Source organism: Ischnura elegans, chromosome 3, assembly GCF_921293095.1.
Source record: "Ischnura elegans chromosome 3, ioIscEleg1.1, whole genome shotgun sequence".
Classification (NCBI taxonomy): domain Eukaryota; kingdom Metazoa; phylum Arthropoda; class Insecta; order Odonata; family Coenagrionidae; genus Ischnura; species Ischnura elegans.
Genome location: NC_060248.1, coordinates 101152067 through 101170801, shown reverse-complemented (window position 1 = coordinate 101170801; position 18735 = coordinate 101152067).

Genomic DNA, 18735 nt, shown 5'->3' with positions numbered 1-18735 from the left:
GGCATTCTATTTCTCTTAACTATGCTTCGGGTTGCATAACGCGCTGGCCTCAAACTTGGGGAGAAATTCGAATTGAAATTCGAAATCGCATCCATTCCATCCCGAATAGTATATCGCTCACAGAAATCCCTTAGGAAGCACTTATAGCATGGAGAACGAAGAATGCCTTAGTTTTAATTGCCACCCTCTATTCTCGGCCCTCCACTTATGGCGCGCGTGACATTTTCGCTGCGTTCATACTTGTGAGTCTCATTGTGTATGCTCCAGTTATTCAGTGCTTTATGAATGCCAGCGTATGAAGATGCGCGACATTGCTTCATTTGCAAGTTTCAGTATATGGTGAGTGATTCAGAGTATAAACAATGGGAAGCTTGGAGGAATACCTATATAGCATAGATATTTCCAGGTCTCGCGAATCTATATCCATGTTTTTCCATAATTTGAAGTTTTAGAAAATGAAAAAAATACTTCAGATAAAAATAGATCATCGAATGTCCCATAAAACGCAATTGAATGAATCGATCGCAAATGAATGAGTCTCACCCACTCCGTAGGTATTGTCAAGGTGCAAACCAATAAATAGCAAGTTCTTAAACGGGTGTTACGAAATGCTGGTTACGGAAACTTAATTGTTCGGGTCAAGAACAGGAATCTTTGGAATAAGGGGAGGTCACGGACAGCATCGTGTATTGAAGCAGGAGCACTAAAGAACAACAAAGTTATTATTTAACAAGTAGACGGAGGACCTCAGATTTATTCTTTGATTTCATTAATGGAATGAAATCAATCTAATTCATCCCATCAATAAGGTTTTGGATGATCAAATGGTAATATTTCATCATCAAAGTTTATATTTGTGTTTCATTTAATTGCCTTGAGATTATCCTTCAATACTCCTGTAGCAATATTCCTTTCCAAACTCTTCTTTATGCCTCAAATTTAATTTCCTTTAAGTCAGCTTGGTGATAAAGGGTGATGAAAGTTATGAGCAGTACAAATAATTTCTGTCCCGCTTTTCTCGAAATTATATGCATATTGAAATATATTTTCCATTTGACGCCACAAAAGACTGGCCCCAATTTTTCAATAGCGTTGTCGAAATTCAGGTAATGATTTCTGATATTCATTTGAGTGAGAAGTTTACTTATCTGGAAAGGTCTCAATGGTGCCTATCTTCGAGGGATTTAAATGACTGAGAAAGAAATTCGTATTGCATTGAGTGATTGCACAAGTTTCACATTTCTTTGAAATAATAAGGAGAAAACTCATACTTAACATGTTTCCAAGGTAATGACTTGAAAATCAAAATACCTTGGTGTTTTTTTTATTTATTTAAATATTAAGAAAAGTAATTAATACTATCCAAAATTATATCCCGGGGAAAGTTAAACTTTTGAATCGATTGACAAGAAATTTATGAGAATGCTTGTCATGTCTCAGTTTTAAATCAATGGGTTCTCATGTAGTTCATATCACTTAATGAAAACTACATTATCCCTCAATATAAAATCTGATAAATTACTGACTGGAATGTGAGTTGCTCAATATGGGTATGATTAAAATTTTAGCCGTCGTAAATGATAAAATTCGCGACCCATTAAATCACATTCTAGGCGTTAGTTGTCATAGGTGTACCATAAATTGGTAGAAGCAGTATCTTAATAGTTTTCATACTTCTCCGTGGTTGCTTCACTATCGTGCTATCTTCCACAATGTTTCGTTAGTTAATTTTCTTTGATAGGGGCAACATTGGTCAGCATAATTACTCTATGATCATTTTGCCACCTTGTATCCCAATATATGAGGGTTGAATTTTGTTAATTTAAAGTTTTGGGTAATATTTTAAAAGTGTTAATGAATTGATAGGGACACATTATATTAACCAGACATGTTATTTACTCGGATAGATTAATGCAGTACTACGGCATGAAAGCATTTTAATATCACTCCGTATCCAACTCGTTCAAAACTGTTAATTATCTTTAAATGTGAAATTTTAAATTAAACATTCAATTTATTTTCATTTCGTACCTTCATATCTGCGTGGAAATCACAACGTTTCCGTCACGGTAGCGGTGATTAACGAATTTTGCCGGCTGTTGCGCGAGTCACCTCCGAATGAAAACTACGTATATATAGAAGAAAATTCTTGAATAAGCTCTCGTAGAATATTTTGTGTCAGTGAACCAGCGTGACCCAAATTATCCCTCGCTATTTAATTAAGTACGGGATAAAAAACGTGTTTGCGAGATGGTCGCAAATCCGAAATCTTTGAATGCCTAAACTTGCGTGTAGGACTCAGATATTTGATTCCATGTTCTGTACGAGTTATTCAATTTTGACTGAATTCCTCTTGCCAGAGTTACGTACTTCACGAATAAATTTCAATCGTATCCGTTATATTTACGTGAAAGGACTTGGATCTTCTTATGTAGAATATGAAGTGCATTCTGTGAGTTTATTTTTTAATAAAATACTGGCTGTGAATCGCGCTACCACTAGAGAATCAGACATTGGTGGTGTTTTTGTTTCCCAACCTCCAATGAAGAGCAGCTCATTTCATGCCACATTTTTTTGTTTTAAGAATTTTTACTTAAGTTTTAAATGTGCGCATGCGTATTAAGAAATGGTCATGGAGAGTACCATGACAAAATTAATCAAGTGAAATATTCAGGTCACGCGCGTTTAAAGTAAAATACGATTAAAGGCTGTGGCTTAAATGCAGTCACGCATCGGTGTCAGCCAAGACGTAGGAAAGATGCCTTTCGCCTTGACCGAGTTTTCTTCCAAGGTGAATTATTATTTTTATTCTCGAAATGTATCTCGACCTAAGATTTCAGTTTTTTCATCATCGATTAGATTAATAAGGTGCTACTATATATTTCAACTTTGAAAATCGTCAGAGTAAAAGATAGTAATGAGTATATTTTCAATTTCCTTCAATATTTTGATGGTATTTTTTTAGAATGTTCACATTGAAGCTAAACGTATGGTAAAACTGCAGATCCGATGTTTTAATTTGAATATTTTTCCAGTTTGTATGTTGTAGAAAATCGTTTGCGCAATAGAGCTTTGAAAAGGGTGTCTTTTTCATTTAAATTGAAATAATTATGACTTTATATAAAAATGAAAACCCTTTCTTTTTTAACCCATGACTTTTTATACATTGTGAGAGTGAGTCCTATTTTTCCAGGTAGTTTATCTTTAAAGTAAAATAAATAGCAATTTTCTTCGCTCTATCATGTATAACTAAGCTTTCAGATAACATGCGCAGGCAAAATTTAAGTTTATTTAAGGAAATAAATAATAATCGCTATTTGGAAATCTGCAATTTATATTTTTCTCAATTGCAACAGCTTGGCCAGACTACACTGTAGGCTTTCATGAACGTTATAACATGATAACTTTACTAAGTCAAAATTATGCTGCAGAACTTTAAGGACTGCCGCTGTTTAGTAATGAATCTGAGACGGTAGCGGATGCATGTGGAGGGCGCGGGGGGGCACACCCCCCTTTGCGGTGCCGCCCGCATTGCCTAACATTGCAGATCTACACTTGTAACTCTTTTATATCATTAAATAGCATTGTCTAGTATATGTGTATAATCAGTTTAAATAAAATTTTCGAAAACATTTGCATGTGACTTGTTTATTTTTCATTGCGATAAAAGTAAAGGCAGCTCAAGATGTCTTATGCGCCCTATCTTGTATTTTGTATGTATCCGCTACTGATCTAAGATGCCAAAAATTCAATATTCATGAATTATAATGAACAGTTGGAGTCAACACAAACGTTTTATTCATATGGCCTTTCATTTAATAGTTGTAGTGCATTTACTTGTCACCTAAGAATTTGTATGGAGTTCCATTTGATAAATAATCACAATCAATTTTTAAATAACCGCAGTACATTTATAAAAGGTTGGATTTTCATAATATTTTCCATAGAAGGTAACATATTCTCCTTTGATCTTCGCTCAAGAGAACTTTCGCGATCGGCTGGTTATTGATTTATTCCTCCGGAGTAAAAAATTAACTATGGAAATATCGAGAGAGCTGGAGAGGTACGTTCACATGCTTAGTATCGATAATTTGGATAAAAAATCCATTTTATGAAAATGCCTTACCTCTCTCCCCTCTTATGGCATGGCAAGAAAAATTATCTTACCATTTAGATTGCTCCTAGTCACGCAAAAATCCCAGGTATCAGATGAAAGTTGCCCAGACCTGCACGCATCTTGTGCAAGGATTGTGTATTAGGCAACGAAGGTATACCTTTGTTCTTTGCTCATAGATCTATCTTCATGGAAAAAAAGATTTAATGGCGGGATCTCAATGTGTTAGCTGGTGGGAAAGCCTTGTACACGGAGTCACTATCAGTTTGGTGAAAATAATAACAGAACGCGATAATCTCTATCAGTGTCATCTAAATTGGAGGATACGTTTCAATTAATGCTATTTTGATGCTCATTTTAATTATCTTTGGATCTCGAGGTCATTTAGTATCGTTAATACAGCCATTAATCAGTCGTAAAAATATTCTCTAACCCTACTAAATACTTCCCTCACCCGCGACCTTGAATGATGAATTCTCTAGCTTAAAAAAAAGGACGGGAGTAGCTGATTTTTTAACGATCAATAAGAATTCTTCTGGGCCTTTGGGTTAGGTCTTTTTTAACTCTCGAATGCCTATACGTTTTATGGCGGCATCTGTTTTTCAATTCAACTCTCTTGAAATAATCACTCCCCAGGGCTCGATTCCAGGAACCTGTCAATGAGCATTCCGCATCATTTACCATTTCGGTGGAATGTGGTCTATTCTTTGCTGGTTAAATCGCTCATATTTTCTCGTTTATGAACCATTTCACTCGCTCCAGCCTTTCTCTCATTCATTATCAAGGTCGAAAATCCTATGAGAGTTCCTCCGGCCCTTGGCTTTTCCAATTACCGCCTTGAATTTCACGAATTCTTGGCGTAATATCTCAGCAGATCAAGCCTATTGGAACGTTATTATTTCCTTTTTGAATTAGTCTTTTTCGTGATAGCTGGCTATCTCCAAATTAGCTCATTATATGATACCTGAAAATGTCTCTATTGTAAAGAAGGTTATGCCGTTTTTTATTTCCATGCCAACGACAAATTATTCTGAATATAGGGTTTGCCACTTGAACTGTAACTACGGTACATAACGATATACCCATGTGACTAAATGTAATATTTTATATTTACTAATTTGCATATTAATTTATCGCTATATATAAAAAGGTAGATATGCTTTATAAATGAAGGAGTAGTTACAGGTTGACTTTGAAGATTATCAGTTTATTATGTTATCAGTTTGAGATTCCTCTTGCTTTGTGGAATGTACGACGAGAGTGGAAATCTGACTAGTCTCGTTTTAGGCTAATTTTGTTCTCTTTATAAATATATCGGTTAATAAATAGGAAGTAAATAGTGGTGACTAGTATACGAGTACTTGAGACCACTGCTTTCTATTTTGGTAAATAATTTTTCACTAATATTGGAACTATAGTTAGAAAATTACCACTCATTCCTACCTCACGGGTACCATCCATGCAAATGTGGATAGATGAATGATGGAAAACCCGTCATAAAGCAAATGATAGGACTAAAACAATTCCTTCAAACTAAAATTTTCTGTTATTTTTCATTTACAGGTACCAAACATCAAATTCATTGGGAATAGAACACGAACGGCTGGTTGTGCTGGTGTATTCGTATTCCATGATAGCATTTTTAATCAGTCATTTAAAAAAAACTGCTATATTTAATTTTACTCGTACGCCGTCGCGTTACGAAAAATGGGAAGTCTGGAAGCCAGATGAAAGTCAAATGTTCTTTATAGGGAATGATATTCTCGGCGGTGCTCAATTCATTGCGCTTTTACGAGGTTTCGCGGTATTTGCTCGTTTAATAGCGATTTTTATCGTCCTGAAAAAAATATATGCACCGAGCGGCTGATTTCTGAGATGGCCCAACCGGAAATCGAATACCACACAGTGCATCATCTCGTCGTCACTGAACAAATATTGTCGATTTCCGTTGCATACGCTCTAATGGGAAATAAAATAGGTTTTATCATTCGCATGTTCACATTGTTTCCCTTCCGCGAGGGATGAGGCTTCTCTAAACGCTCCAATTGGCGGTCCGTTTGCAAACATTCCGCATTGTCTCCTGGATTTTTTTGCTCATCAAAAGGACTGTTGATTGAATAACCGTGAAATCACTGCCGGCAAACGAGCTGACATGAAGGGAAACTCCCTCTTCAAATATTGCTCGGGGAAACCTTGTGTCCTAAATTCAATCAGACTCCTAGAGCTATCCACTTTCCATGGTAATGCTCTATTTGTGTTTTTGAAGTTAAAAAAATAATTATTTGAACTAGCTTCGCCATCTATGGGATGGTACGTGCTTAGACCCAGTTGATGGCTTATTGTGATGACATTGATTTTACGACTTGTTGGTACGAAATATTTCATTTAAGTGAACCTAACATGGAGTTGAATGTAGGTTAAGGATATCTCAAATACTACATGCATGATGAATCTCAGCGTAGTTGTAGACAACGACAAATCTGACGAGTGTTAAAAATTTCAAATATTAATGAATATTTAATTTGAATCTGGAATAATCAGTCTTAAAATTGAAATGCAAGTTTTGCCGACATTTTTAATAATTTATATTTCATAATCAGGACTTGAAATGAAAATGAGTATATAATTTTGATACATGAACACGAGAAAGACTACAGCAATGTTTTTTATCAGAATTTAGTCAAAAAATAGGAAAGAGTTGTTTGTTAACAAATATGAAGAGAGTAACTTCCATTTCAATTTCAAGGCCTACACTACAAGATTCAAATTTAAGGTCAGTAAAATAAAACTCATTTTATAAAATACTACCATTTTTGTTAAAATTAAAACTTAAATTCATATTAATTCTTTATTTTCAAGCAAATATTAAATTTAATAATAGCCATTAAACCTCTTTTGCCCTATAAGCTATTATTTGCGGATGGAAAGCTGCTTAATAACTTTCTGACAGTAAATTTGAAGGCTTTGATAATTTACTTAAATTATTTGAGACTATTTTTTTCCATCCCTTGATTTATCTTGAAAATTTTATTTTCCTAAAAGTTTCATAAATTTCATACGTTTCATGCAAAAAAATGTAATAACATTTTTCCTTGAGTATGCTAATGATGTCTGAATGTCAAGTATTTATTTTTTTATATTTATGTGCCGATTTTATACTGTTTTTTGAAGTAAGTACTTAATTAATAATGTATTGTTCCTGTAAATTTGTGTTATTAATATTTTTATTTTGTGATTACTGTTTTATTTTAGTAGTTATTTGAAATAAAAGTTATAATACTCCTATAAAAATTTTGTTCTAGCGCACTAATTACCTAAAGTCAATATCAGGTAAACCGTGGTGGCATTGGCGGCGTGCTTCTAAGGCAATGAAAATCAATCTGTTGACATTCATTTATGCAAAACAATGGATTTGTGGCCGATATATTACAAAAAGTTTGCCATTCCATTTTTCGGTTTCTGTTACGCATGCGCAATCCCCAGTTCACATTTTTTTCCCTCCCATCTATTGGCAGAATTCTCTCGATCTGTCCCTCTCTTCCCCTCTCTGTCCATTTCTCCGCTGACCCCTCTACCGAAATTATGTAGTGAATTCAAGCTTTCTGCTCCGGCGGGCACCTGCTTATTTATTGGCTGGTGTTCCCGCGCGTCACCTTCGACAGCGACCGTGTTGGGGAGAATGTGAGAGGGTGTAAGAGAAAAATAAATGAGCGAAGGGGGAGGTTATTTGGTACGAAGAGAGGGAGGCGGTCGAAAGGCTAAATGGTTGACGCCGTGTGGCCTGTCGTGCAGACCTCCGATCGCCCGCGTGAGATTGGGCGCGCGCGAGTCGAAATCACGAAACGTTCTCCTCCTTCCCCTCCTCCCCTGTCCCCCGACGTGACGTCCGAGGGTGACTGAAAGGGAGAGGGGTAAGTTTGGTAAAATGGAAAAAAAAGGTCGGAGGTTTTGGGAAGGAAAAGGTTAGGGCAATCGAATTTCTCTGGTTACGTCCTCGAAGCGTTGGTGTGACATTCAAACGCCGAGTGTACACGAAAGTATATGCATGTAAATGTATGAATGTATGTTAAAGAATGCTGAAAGAAAGGGATTAAAACATAATTGAAGTTCTGTGCTTTACTCTTCATTCTTTCTTCTCCCCCTGAATTTATGTATCCGCCTTATGAATGTCAAGGTAAAAATTAGTGCATTAAGGGAAAAAGTCAGGGATTTTGGGCAAGAAGAGGTTAGAGCAATCGAATAGCTCTGGTTATGTTCTCGAAGCGTGGGAGTAGATCGGTGTGACAAGAAAAATATTTCTAAAGCTGAATATAAACGGAAATATGCATGTAAATTTATTGATACCAATTAAAGTAAATGCAAAAAGAAAATAATAGAAAAACATAATTGATGTTCTTTTCTGTAGTTTATTTTTGCTCTGTTGTACTGTTTTCTAATGTACGTAACTCTTTCTTTCTTCTTCTTTATCCAAATTCATGTAATCGACCTATGCATGTCTATGCTAACATTAAGGGCATAAATACATGTCTATATAATGGCCAACGAGGAGGAAGAGTTATTTATGAAGGAAGGAATTCGTCAGTAATTTGAGGAATAAGAAACATAAATGAATAGAAGAAATTTGGAGAACCAAAATAAGGTAGAAGGACGAACGTAACAAACTATGCTGGTGAGCTAAAATTCGATACGATAAGCTGGGTGCAGATACAAATATCAGTAGGCCTGCTGTGGTGTATTCAGCGATAAGCTATCTTAAATAGAGCATAATTAATGTGGCGAAAAAGCACATAAATGGAGAGACCGCCATTAATTATAATGATAATTATATTATTTGAAAAATGTGCTATGCGTGTAATGTGTGCCAGGAGTATATGATGTTTGTGCATTTTCATGTAAAAGATAAGAGGCGTTACTCACACACTAAATTTTATCATCCAAGTTTTCCACGGAACGTGGGCAACTATTATGACCGTAGATTGTATCGAGAAATTTAGTTGTTTTTCTACTTCGTATTATGCACCACGTCGAGGATAAACATGTAACACGAAAAACTATTGATTCTTTTATCTGAAAAGAAAACCACGATTGCGATATCTTCTCTTACCTAATTACTTTTCCCCAACTTGCTCGTCGGAAAAGAAAACACACGATTTAGACATAAATTTGGTATATGAATAGTTATTCCTTCTTTTAAGTATATTGTCTAATTATTTGCCACACTTCATCACTTAAACTTTTCACAAAATCCAATTACTTGATGCAAAGAGATACCAGTCACAAACTTAATTCTTGACCAATTAAAACCCCTTACCTTATGGTTTCTTGTATCATTTATCGAAATAAAAGTTTATAGTTACAACCCAATTATTCGACGACACAGGTTGGTTTGTCCCTCTGTGGTCTGGAAAATCCTATCAACCTGCGTGGTGTTCGTCCTTGGAAGGGCTCTCCACTTTTTTGGTCTCGTCCTGTTGTAAAATCTCCCGTTCCTCTCCTTAATTCCAGCTCCTTGGTCAATTCTACTCTTCTACGTGGGCTATGTCTCGCACGATGCCACACTCTGGAACTTCCCCCTGCCAAAAACTTGTGTGCTCTCCCTTTGCGCATGCGTACACTCCGACGGTTTGATCTACAATTCCCCTCGCGCTCGGCTTCCACTCCATATGTCTATTGTTTATTCTCAAAATTCCCAATATGGTGGGTCCCTTATGGTTATTTTAAACCATGAGGTGGTAAAAGAAAAATGACGAGGCCAGCGTTATGTTACAAGATAATAATACATTGTTTCGAAACCTGGTTCAATTGAACAAATTCGGTCTGGGAGTAAGTATGGGATTGTGATTTGTCGACATGAATGCTGAATAGTTCCACATAGTTACGCCTATCACAGATTGAATTCGATAAGACTTTGTATATTCCAAAGATTTTTACTCAATAATGACTGCCTGAGTCATATTCATGGCTCACGCAAGCTAGTGAAATTATTATTTACCACAAAAACTATTAGAATAGGTGTTTTCCTTTAGTTTTCTATCCATGACTGGTAAGTGTGCCCTTACAAACTCATATAAATCGAAATTCATTGGGCGAATACTTGCATTCGGATAGAGAAAAAGATAGAAAGAATAAATAATTATTTCAAATATGTTTTTTTACCCCTTTATTATTTGTATGCTTTGATTTATATCAGGTCAAAGAATTCTTATTCTATAACCTTTATATTCCACATATTTTGCACGTAATTATGGCTTATCGCATTGGTGGTGTACATTTTTCATGCACATATCTTTTTTCTTGGCAAGTTTGAAGGAAAATTGTCTCCGAAAACGGTTTTTATTATTAAAAACGGAATCTGTAAGGGACTGACTGAATCATCAACAGGTCTATTAACCTATTCTCCTCCCTGTTGAGGATTGCTTGAGACACTCGAAAAACACGTCATGGAGATATTTTCCTTCAATTTATATTGTAATTTAAGTTTTTCTGCCTTCCGATGTTTTCACTTGGCCAAATGTCTCTCAAAGTAATTATTTAATATAAATGTTTACTGCCTTAAACGTCACCCAAAAAGCCCAGTCGACAAGCCAAGGACGTGTATAAGACTCGCTGTCCGGAAAGCGTTAAATATCTTCTCACGCAATGGCGACAATGAAATATTATTTATCACTCGAAAGAACGAGCGAGCAAATTTTGCAGATGAATAAGTCGATGGTAGAAGTGAGCGGATGGCTGAGAATGGGGTGTCGCGTCGATTTCCCAGGATTGGGGAACAGTTTACATCCGTCCCCAGGTACATAAATATGCACCAATGTGTCTAAGTGCAATAACACTTTTAAATATACTAATTTGCATATTAATTGATTGCTATGTATAAAGTGGGTAGCTCTGCTTTAGAAATGGGAGAATGGTTACATGTCGACTTTGTAGACTTCATTTAAGCCTTTGGTAATTGCATGACATAAAATTGTGATACTGATTTTTTATATTATTATTATTGTTAAATATTGCTGCAATTAGGCAATTACCTGGTGGAAGCATTTGATTTACACACATGAATAACAAATGTACCACTCTAATAACTAAGCAAGAAACAGAAAAGACACTTATAGTAAAAAAATAATACATTAATTCTTATCGTACAACTAACAATTGAACCATGACCCATATAACCCAATTCCAAGCATTCCATAGAATACAATAAATCTAATATCGTACTAACTAACGTGCTAACTAACAAATGGCCATTGACCCAATAAACCCCTTTTCACACCCTCCCTAATAAACCACTATGTAATTAACCAATAAATGATGAACGATTATTCCTAAAAATTTTCGCTTTTGTGGGGAAGATCTTAAAAATAACTTCAGGTAGGTCGTTCCAGTCCTATATTCCTCTATGTAGGTAGGATATTTTCAAAATATCTGTTTTCTGTTTCTTTAACTTAATTTTGAATTTCAATGCTGATTAAGTAAATTGGATTATTTGGTATGTTTCCTGATCGCGAAAACAAGAAATCATATTACATCGAACAGATGAAAACCAATTAATCCATTTTGTAAACTACTACTAAAAGCAGTGAAGAGTGAGTTACTGCAGCCTTCCCTCGCATTTCAAATTTTTTACGTAAATACGCAAATGAATAATTATATATCACTCGGAGGAACAAGCGAACGAAGTTGGAAGTGTGCAGATGAATGAGATGGTCGTTGATGGTAGGAGTGAGCCGATGACTGAGACAGGGCTGTTGTGTCGATTTCCCACGATTTCGCACTCTACATCCGTCCCCAGTAGCTTCCTCTCCCCCTCCTACCAATTCGCAATGCCATCCATCCTATTTCTTTCTAAATGCTCACTCGCTCTCTCACGCTTTCATCGATGGGCCCTTAATACTCGCTATTTTTTTATTTTGCTGTGAGCGCACGATCAAAACGACAGTTGTCACGACGGAAGCGATTAGCATTTCGGCAGTCGTTTGTTTCCGTGGCGCCACTGCCCCATTAATGCTTTCGCTGTAGGGAGTCACACACACACACATACAAGCTCCGTTGGGGACAAAAACTATTAGGGTCGCGGCGAACACGCATGATGTACGAAATATTCGGGCCTTTTCCCCTTTATAGAGGGCGCTGAGTATCAGAGGGCCACCAACACCATCGCCACACGTTTCCTCTCCCTTTATCGCTTTTATTTTGTTTTCGATCGTCGTCTGCATTTTATCGATTGCAACCTAATTCGCGCGCCCTTTGGCCCTATAACCCCTTCCTACACCTCCCGCCTCCGCTTACACCGGCCAAATGTTCTCCCGCCGGCTATCCAGGGCTCTCCTCCGCGCGGCTCTGCTTCCATTAACGAAACGAGCTTCTCTCTCCGGGATGGACCATTTATAGCTCTCGCGTAAGGACCCAAAGCGTCCTAACGAATACCAGAACGCGCAGCAGAAACAGGTTTCCGAAATGGGGGCGATAGTGTATGGAGGAATGGTTCCAGGGGTTTGCAGTACACTATCTATTCACTGGCTCTCCCTCCTATACTTGTCCCATTTTTTATATTTTCTTTCTTCTTTTGTTTCATTTACGTTGGCAAATGGAATTTTGGTCATCAGTCTCCATCACCTCCAACTTCAACATCCCCTTCCATGGTCACGTCCTTCCCATTTTCGTCTCTTCTCTTACTCGTGCGAATTTTCTTTTTTTTACATCATTCACGTGGCTTGATGGCCGTAACGATGTTTGCTTTTTTATTGCTCTCCTCTGTTTATATTTCTTTAGCCCCTTTTTTGTGATATCGGCTATGCAAGGATGTTAAGGTTGTAGGTTGTGAGTGTGGTGGTACTGGGTGGGGGACAGGGGCGGTTTGGCCAGGTCGGCTGGTCGGCAACCGCCGAGGGCCCCCCGATCTCAGGGGGGGCCACAACGCCCGCGTCTATCGCGTAGCGTATATGAAAGCAGCATTAAAAATAACTCAGATTACTTGAGCCAGTGTTTTTTATGGAATTTTAATATTCTACATTTCCTTTAGGTGCTTTATTTACAACACACTCAGCGTCAAAATATTTAACAAAACACTTTTTAAAAATAATAAACAATTAAAAAAAATGTCAGAAGATAAAAGAGAGCAATAGTAAATTGAACCATAAATAGATAATATATAATAACCCTAAATAGGTAATTGAACTATTATTAAATTTTATAATCTGTGAAATTTTCACTTTTCAGTATTTTTTTCTTACGAAACTACTATTTTGAATCGACTTTTATCTCATTTTTAAGAGTCAGAATAGCGTCAAAATCCATTTTCGGGCATGCAATTTCATTAAATTTTCCGGGGCAGGACCTTCCCCGGTAAGGAAGGCCCTAGCATGAGGGCCGAGGGCCCCCTATCACCTCAGACCGCCTCTGATGAGGGCTGATGGTGGTCAGGATGTATCCACTGTGCTATTCTTCTCTCTCCCCTGAAGGCTGCGGTTTGACTCCCTCCCACGGGGAATCGGGGCTACCTGCATCCGCTCCGCGCTCTTCCAATTTCCTTCCCAATGATTACCCGAGGGGTATGCGAAATATGGTGTGTGAGCCTCTTGTGCCGACCTTTGGTGCGGAATTCATCCTTCCATGAAACCTTATTTCGGCGCATCAATACGCAGGCGGCCCCCTTTCCGGAAATCGTATTACCTCCATCTTGTAGGCTGCTAGCTGGTCGGTTGATCTGGAAGTTAGGGAGGAGGACACATCATCAGATAATTGGGGTGAACCAACTCAGGGTGGGTGGGGGTAGTTTTTTATGGAGACCTTGGATTGATTATTTTAACATCGTCCTAATTTCGAAGAAAAACTGAAAGGAAGGCTTTAATTTAAAATTTATGAAATATGAACTCCAACCAAGAAGGAGATAAGATCTTCTCGAAATTTGCCCAAAAAATTCTATTAAATTAGAAATACACACGACTAAACTTTTAAAGGTTATTTTTTCATTGTCCTACACGCGGAGAAGAATTGAAAGAAATACATTGATTAAAGTCATAGAAAGATTAACTCGAACCAAGGAGTAGAGAAGATAACCTTTTTCGCAAAAATTGCCCAAAAAGATTCTAACAGATTAGAAATACTCTCGACTAAGTTTTGTATTGGTTATTTTTTCATTTTCCTACTCGCGGTGAACAATCGAAAGAAATACTTTGATTGAAATCATAGAAAGGTTAATTCCATCCAAGAAGTAGAGGAGAGAACTTTTTTCTCAAAAATTGCCGACAGGGATTCTCTGAGATTAGAAAAACACACGAGTAAATTTTATTTTTTTTTAGTTCATAGTTTGTATTTTTTACCATTTTTTGAACATACTATATGGCTTATTGGTCACCAATTCAATGCATTTGTTTTACAAGATTTTAACCAAAAAGAAGTTAGTTTCAAGAGAATTCAGATTGGCCCCTGGCGGTTGTTTTATTTATGACAAAATTGAGTTGAATTTAGCGATAAAAAATAATTATTACCTTTGTTTTCTTTAAAACTGGCGGGGAAATCAGTTTTATAATAAGATCATAATAGGAGTTTTTCCACATAACGTTATTTCCGGTCAAATTGTCAATTAGAACCTTTTCAAGGCGTAGTAGCCACGATATTTATGGCGTCTCTTAAGGTTACCTCCGCTTGCATGTCTTAACTTGTCTGTCCTTGACCTTAATGCCAGCCATCTTACTGGTAAAGGATGCTGGGAATGAGATTTTTCCCATGATGAAGGTGGCTTCTCGCGAAAATTAAGAGCATTTGTGTATTGCTGGGATAATATCAGGAAAATATTTGATCCTCAGCATTCATGGCACCCTTTGCGTGAGTACGTCTCAAGGATAGATATTGAAGCTGTAATGCATGTTGGACTCGAGCGCTTGCATGTCAAACTGAAGGTATTTCTTCTTTGTTTTGGATTTTACTCTGAGTTTTATTGGACTCTGAAATCTCCCAAGGATTTAGCACCACATGAAATTAACCATCCTTGCGGAATAGAAACGCTATGCTCTTTACGTCATCATTAGGTATCACTGGCGCCGTTGTTTTTCTTCAAAAACCGTAGGTAAGTATATCCATTTGTTTAATAACTTTACTTTGTTGCCATTTGATGAATTCATTCTTCAAATGATGAATATACCTAAAATGTGGGAAGATATCTCTGGTGTAGTCTTATCTTCGTTGCTATTTCACCCATTGTTAAAAACTTTAATTAAACATTTCCCTTTGCCCCGCCTTTGGTTTTCTACCTCAAGCAGTATATAGGTGGTTAATCTGATGGGACAATATACCATTCGGTGGACTTAGCGGACAATGCATAGGGCTGTAGAAACATGGGTTATTAATTTTGGAAAGTATTGAGCTCGTATTAATTGGATGTATAATGCCAGATATTGAGAACGGCATGTTTACCTTTTAGGCTTCAGAATGTTGCCGGTCGAAAATGGCAGCCCTTAGCCTTATGAGAAGATTCTGTGAAAGAATTTTGGGGTTCTGGGTGTTCTTGTATAAAATTTCAGAAAATGAGAACCTAATGGGAACCCTAATTCAAAACAATTCAAGGTCTTTAAATCGTCATTCGATCAATTATTTTGGGAATTGACCTTTTCAGTTGAGCCGCCTCAATGAGGGATGTATGGCGTAATTTGGGACGTTTTGGGGAATGGAAAAGTTTGGTTAATTTTTGAAGCGTTTGCTATATACCGGCGGAGTTAGAGCAGTTGTTGCTGTTGGTGCTATCAGTTTTGGTCAGATGCCTTTCAAACTCCCTTATTTTAAAGAGGAAAATTTTTGGCTGGATGGAGCAAGGGCGTAGAGATTAGCCTACTTCCAACGAGAGTCGTGTAGTGGTCTTCAGTTTCAAATCCCATCTGGCGAGCAGAATCTTGATTTGGAGCTGGCCTCAATTTTACCCGAGTGCAGAGATTACTCAGTAAAAATAATCTCTCATGGTTGTGGTGGAGCCTTGAGTCTTTGGCTTGGGATGCTACCGCCTGTTCGCTGCCCTTACTCATTGCCACTCCCAGCTTGAAATGGACTCTGGGATAGTGGAATAGTTTAATTTGTTTTCTGCTATCGTCGATTATCGGTCATGTACCACGTGAAGCATACTTCACCACCCTCTTAGGATTGAATAGAGTGAAATATGTTTAATGTTTATCACATTCAAATTTTAGTAGTGAATGAATACGATGGCCGAGTAAAATTACTGCTGACAACCTCCCTTTTTACAAAAAATACAAATTTTTCACATTGACTGCAAAGACAAATGTTCTCAATCCCTTATTGAAAGAAATATGTATAAGGCTTATTCGAATCCAAAATTTAGCCCGTCTACGGATTTATTTGACTGGAATTACATTTTATCGACGGAGCCAACTGGGATTAATGATCTATAATAAAGTATTGCTTCATTGGTAGTTTGAAGACTCGATGGGGACTAGAATATGGCATTATAAGGTATCCTGGAGAAACCTTTCAACACTTCCAATAAACCCCGCGATGCGAGGTGGCCTGGCGAAAGGAACGGGCGGGCCCATCCACTGAACATGCATGAAATTCACTCGTCAGTCTTAGTCCGGAATGAGCTCTAGCTTCACCAACCCGAACCAAGTCTTCTATTGAGGAAGCGATGAGAAAAAAAGGTAGTACCCTTGTCTGATTATTCCCTGAAATTGTGCTGAAATTTCCATAATACACTTTTCACTCTCTCATTAGTTGATTCGCTAAATTACGGAAGTCTTGCCATGCAATTAATGCCATTATTTCCAGCCATCACCAAACGAAATCGCTACTTCAATTGATCTTACTCATTATGCGTAATAGACAGAGCCTTAAGTAAAAGGGCAAATGTTCCTCTGTAACGCATCTAGAAGAGTTTAGTATATCTATCGATCGTTATCCTCTGATTTGAGAAAAAATGATGAAAGAAAAACAAAATAGGGAAATGTTCCGAAAGAAACGTTTTTGAGAGTCACGAAAGAATACCATCCATTTTGGTCAATTCAAAATTCCCCTACCAACTTTTTACCCTCGTAAGCAGGTGTCCGTATTTATATTTTGCGTGACCGTTTCCTCTCATATTTTAGCCACTTTAATTCCTGCAATTATTAAATGTTCTTAAAAAATCGTTAAACTTATCAGAAATGGTGAGCTTGTTTGGGTTATCACGAAAATTTATCACAAAATACTCAATTTCAAATTAAATACTTACCAATCTGCACAGTGAACCGTGACAAAACTCACTCAATCACCCACTAGTTAATTTAATGTCACGGGCATTCAGTTTTGGTCATTAAATTTAAAATGCATTCCTGAAAGATGTCGAAGATGGCTATCAATCTTACTTCCACGCTGAGCTGAAGGTTTATCTTCTTGAAATTAATCTAGTGTTTTTCTGAGCATTACCCTCCGTAGAGTACCCTATGTAGTAGCGAAACGGATTCTTTGTAATCGAGGAGCAAGTAAAAGAAAGAAAAAGGACTTTTGCCTGAAAGCCTTTCTTGTCCTCGATTTCACTCTGAATTTCTGCAGTAAAGGGCTAAGTTCGTCGCCATATTTACTCCATCAACCATCGTCTGCATAGTTGATAAGTCAAAAGGAAATTTCTACGCGATCAAACGGACAAATCTCCTGAAGTAATGCAGGCCATAGTGTGACAGTTATTCTCCGCTTACTTTTCAAAATTCTCCTTGCGTGCCTTGTACATAATAGTCTATTTTTCTAGGAAATATCACTTTTTACAAAATAAAATTGGCTGAAAAGAATGCTACTTGGTTATAATAGCTATGCTTTTATTCATTTTTTATAATCATTTCAGCTCCTTAATTTCTCGGTGGTTTATGCTGCCTAAAGTAAAATATATCGTCAATTTATTTTTCAATATTTCATGATATCTTTTATGGAATAACTGAAAAACTGTTTGGCCTCCAGAAATAGACTATTCCATTCAATTCTGACTGCTATTAAATTCTCATTAATGTATTTATATCAATGCCCCTCTAATAACATTGAATAACCTTTCTCATCTTAGGAATCAATGCAATTAGAATGAATTGACAATTTTGAAAGGGAACGATCCATCATAATGTTTATTCACCTTAAGTTTACAAATACGAGATAGCATTTTGGGGCAAAAATCACTCCGTGAGAAGCTAAATGTAGTCAAATTTAAAGTTTATCCATATGTACTTCTAGAGCATTGCATACCTATCAATTGTCCTTTTTTGCTTTCAGATGCCTTGGAATTTGTTCTTAGTCATGCCAGATTTAATCTACTTCTTAGGAAAAAATTGAAAAAGACTGCACTTCGTATTTGCTTTGACTCTGGCAAGATTATTGCTGACCTTTTTACTTCCGCTACCATAATTTTATAGCCAGCCAGAGTGCTATTTTTGCTGGAGGACAGGAGGAATAAATCGTATTCCATCTGGCTCGGAGTACATTTTTTTTACTTCCAGCATCCAACAATGCGGCTTGCTGGGACGGTCTTTCTTTGTATGAGGACGGGGAGAAGAATAAGTATCGGAGCTGAGCGAAAAAAATATATTACACGTGAAGAAAGAAAAAAAACCTGGTAAAACGTTGGGAGAGGTCCTACGTCTACCATTTGGGTGCACACA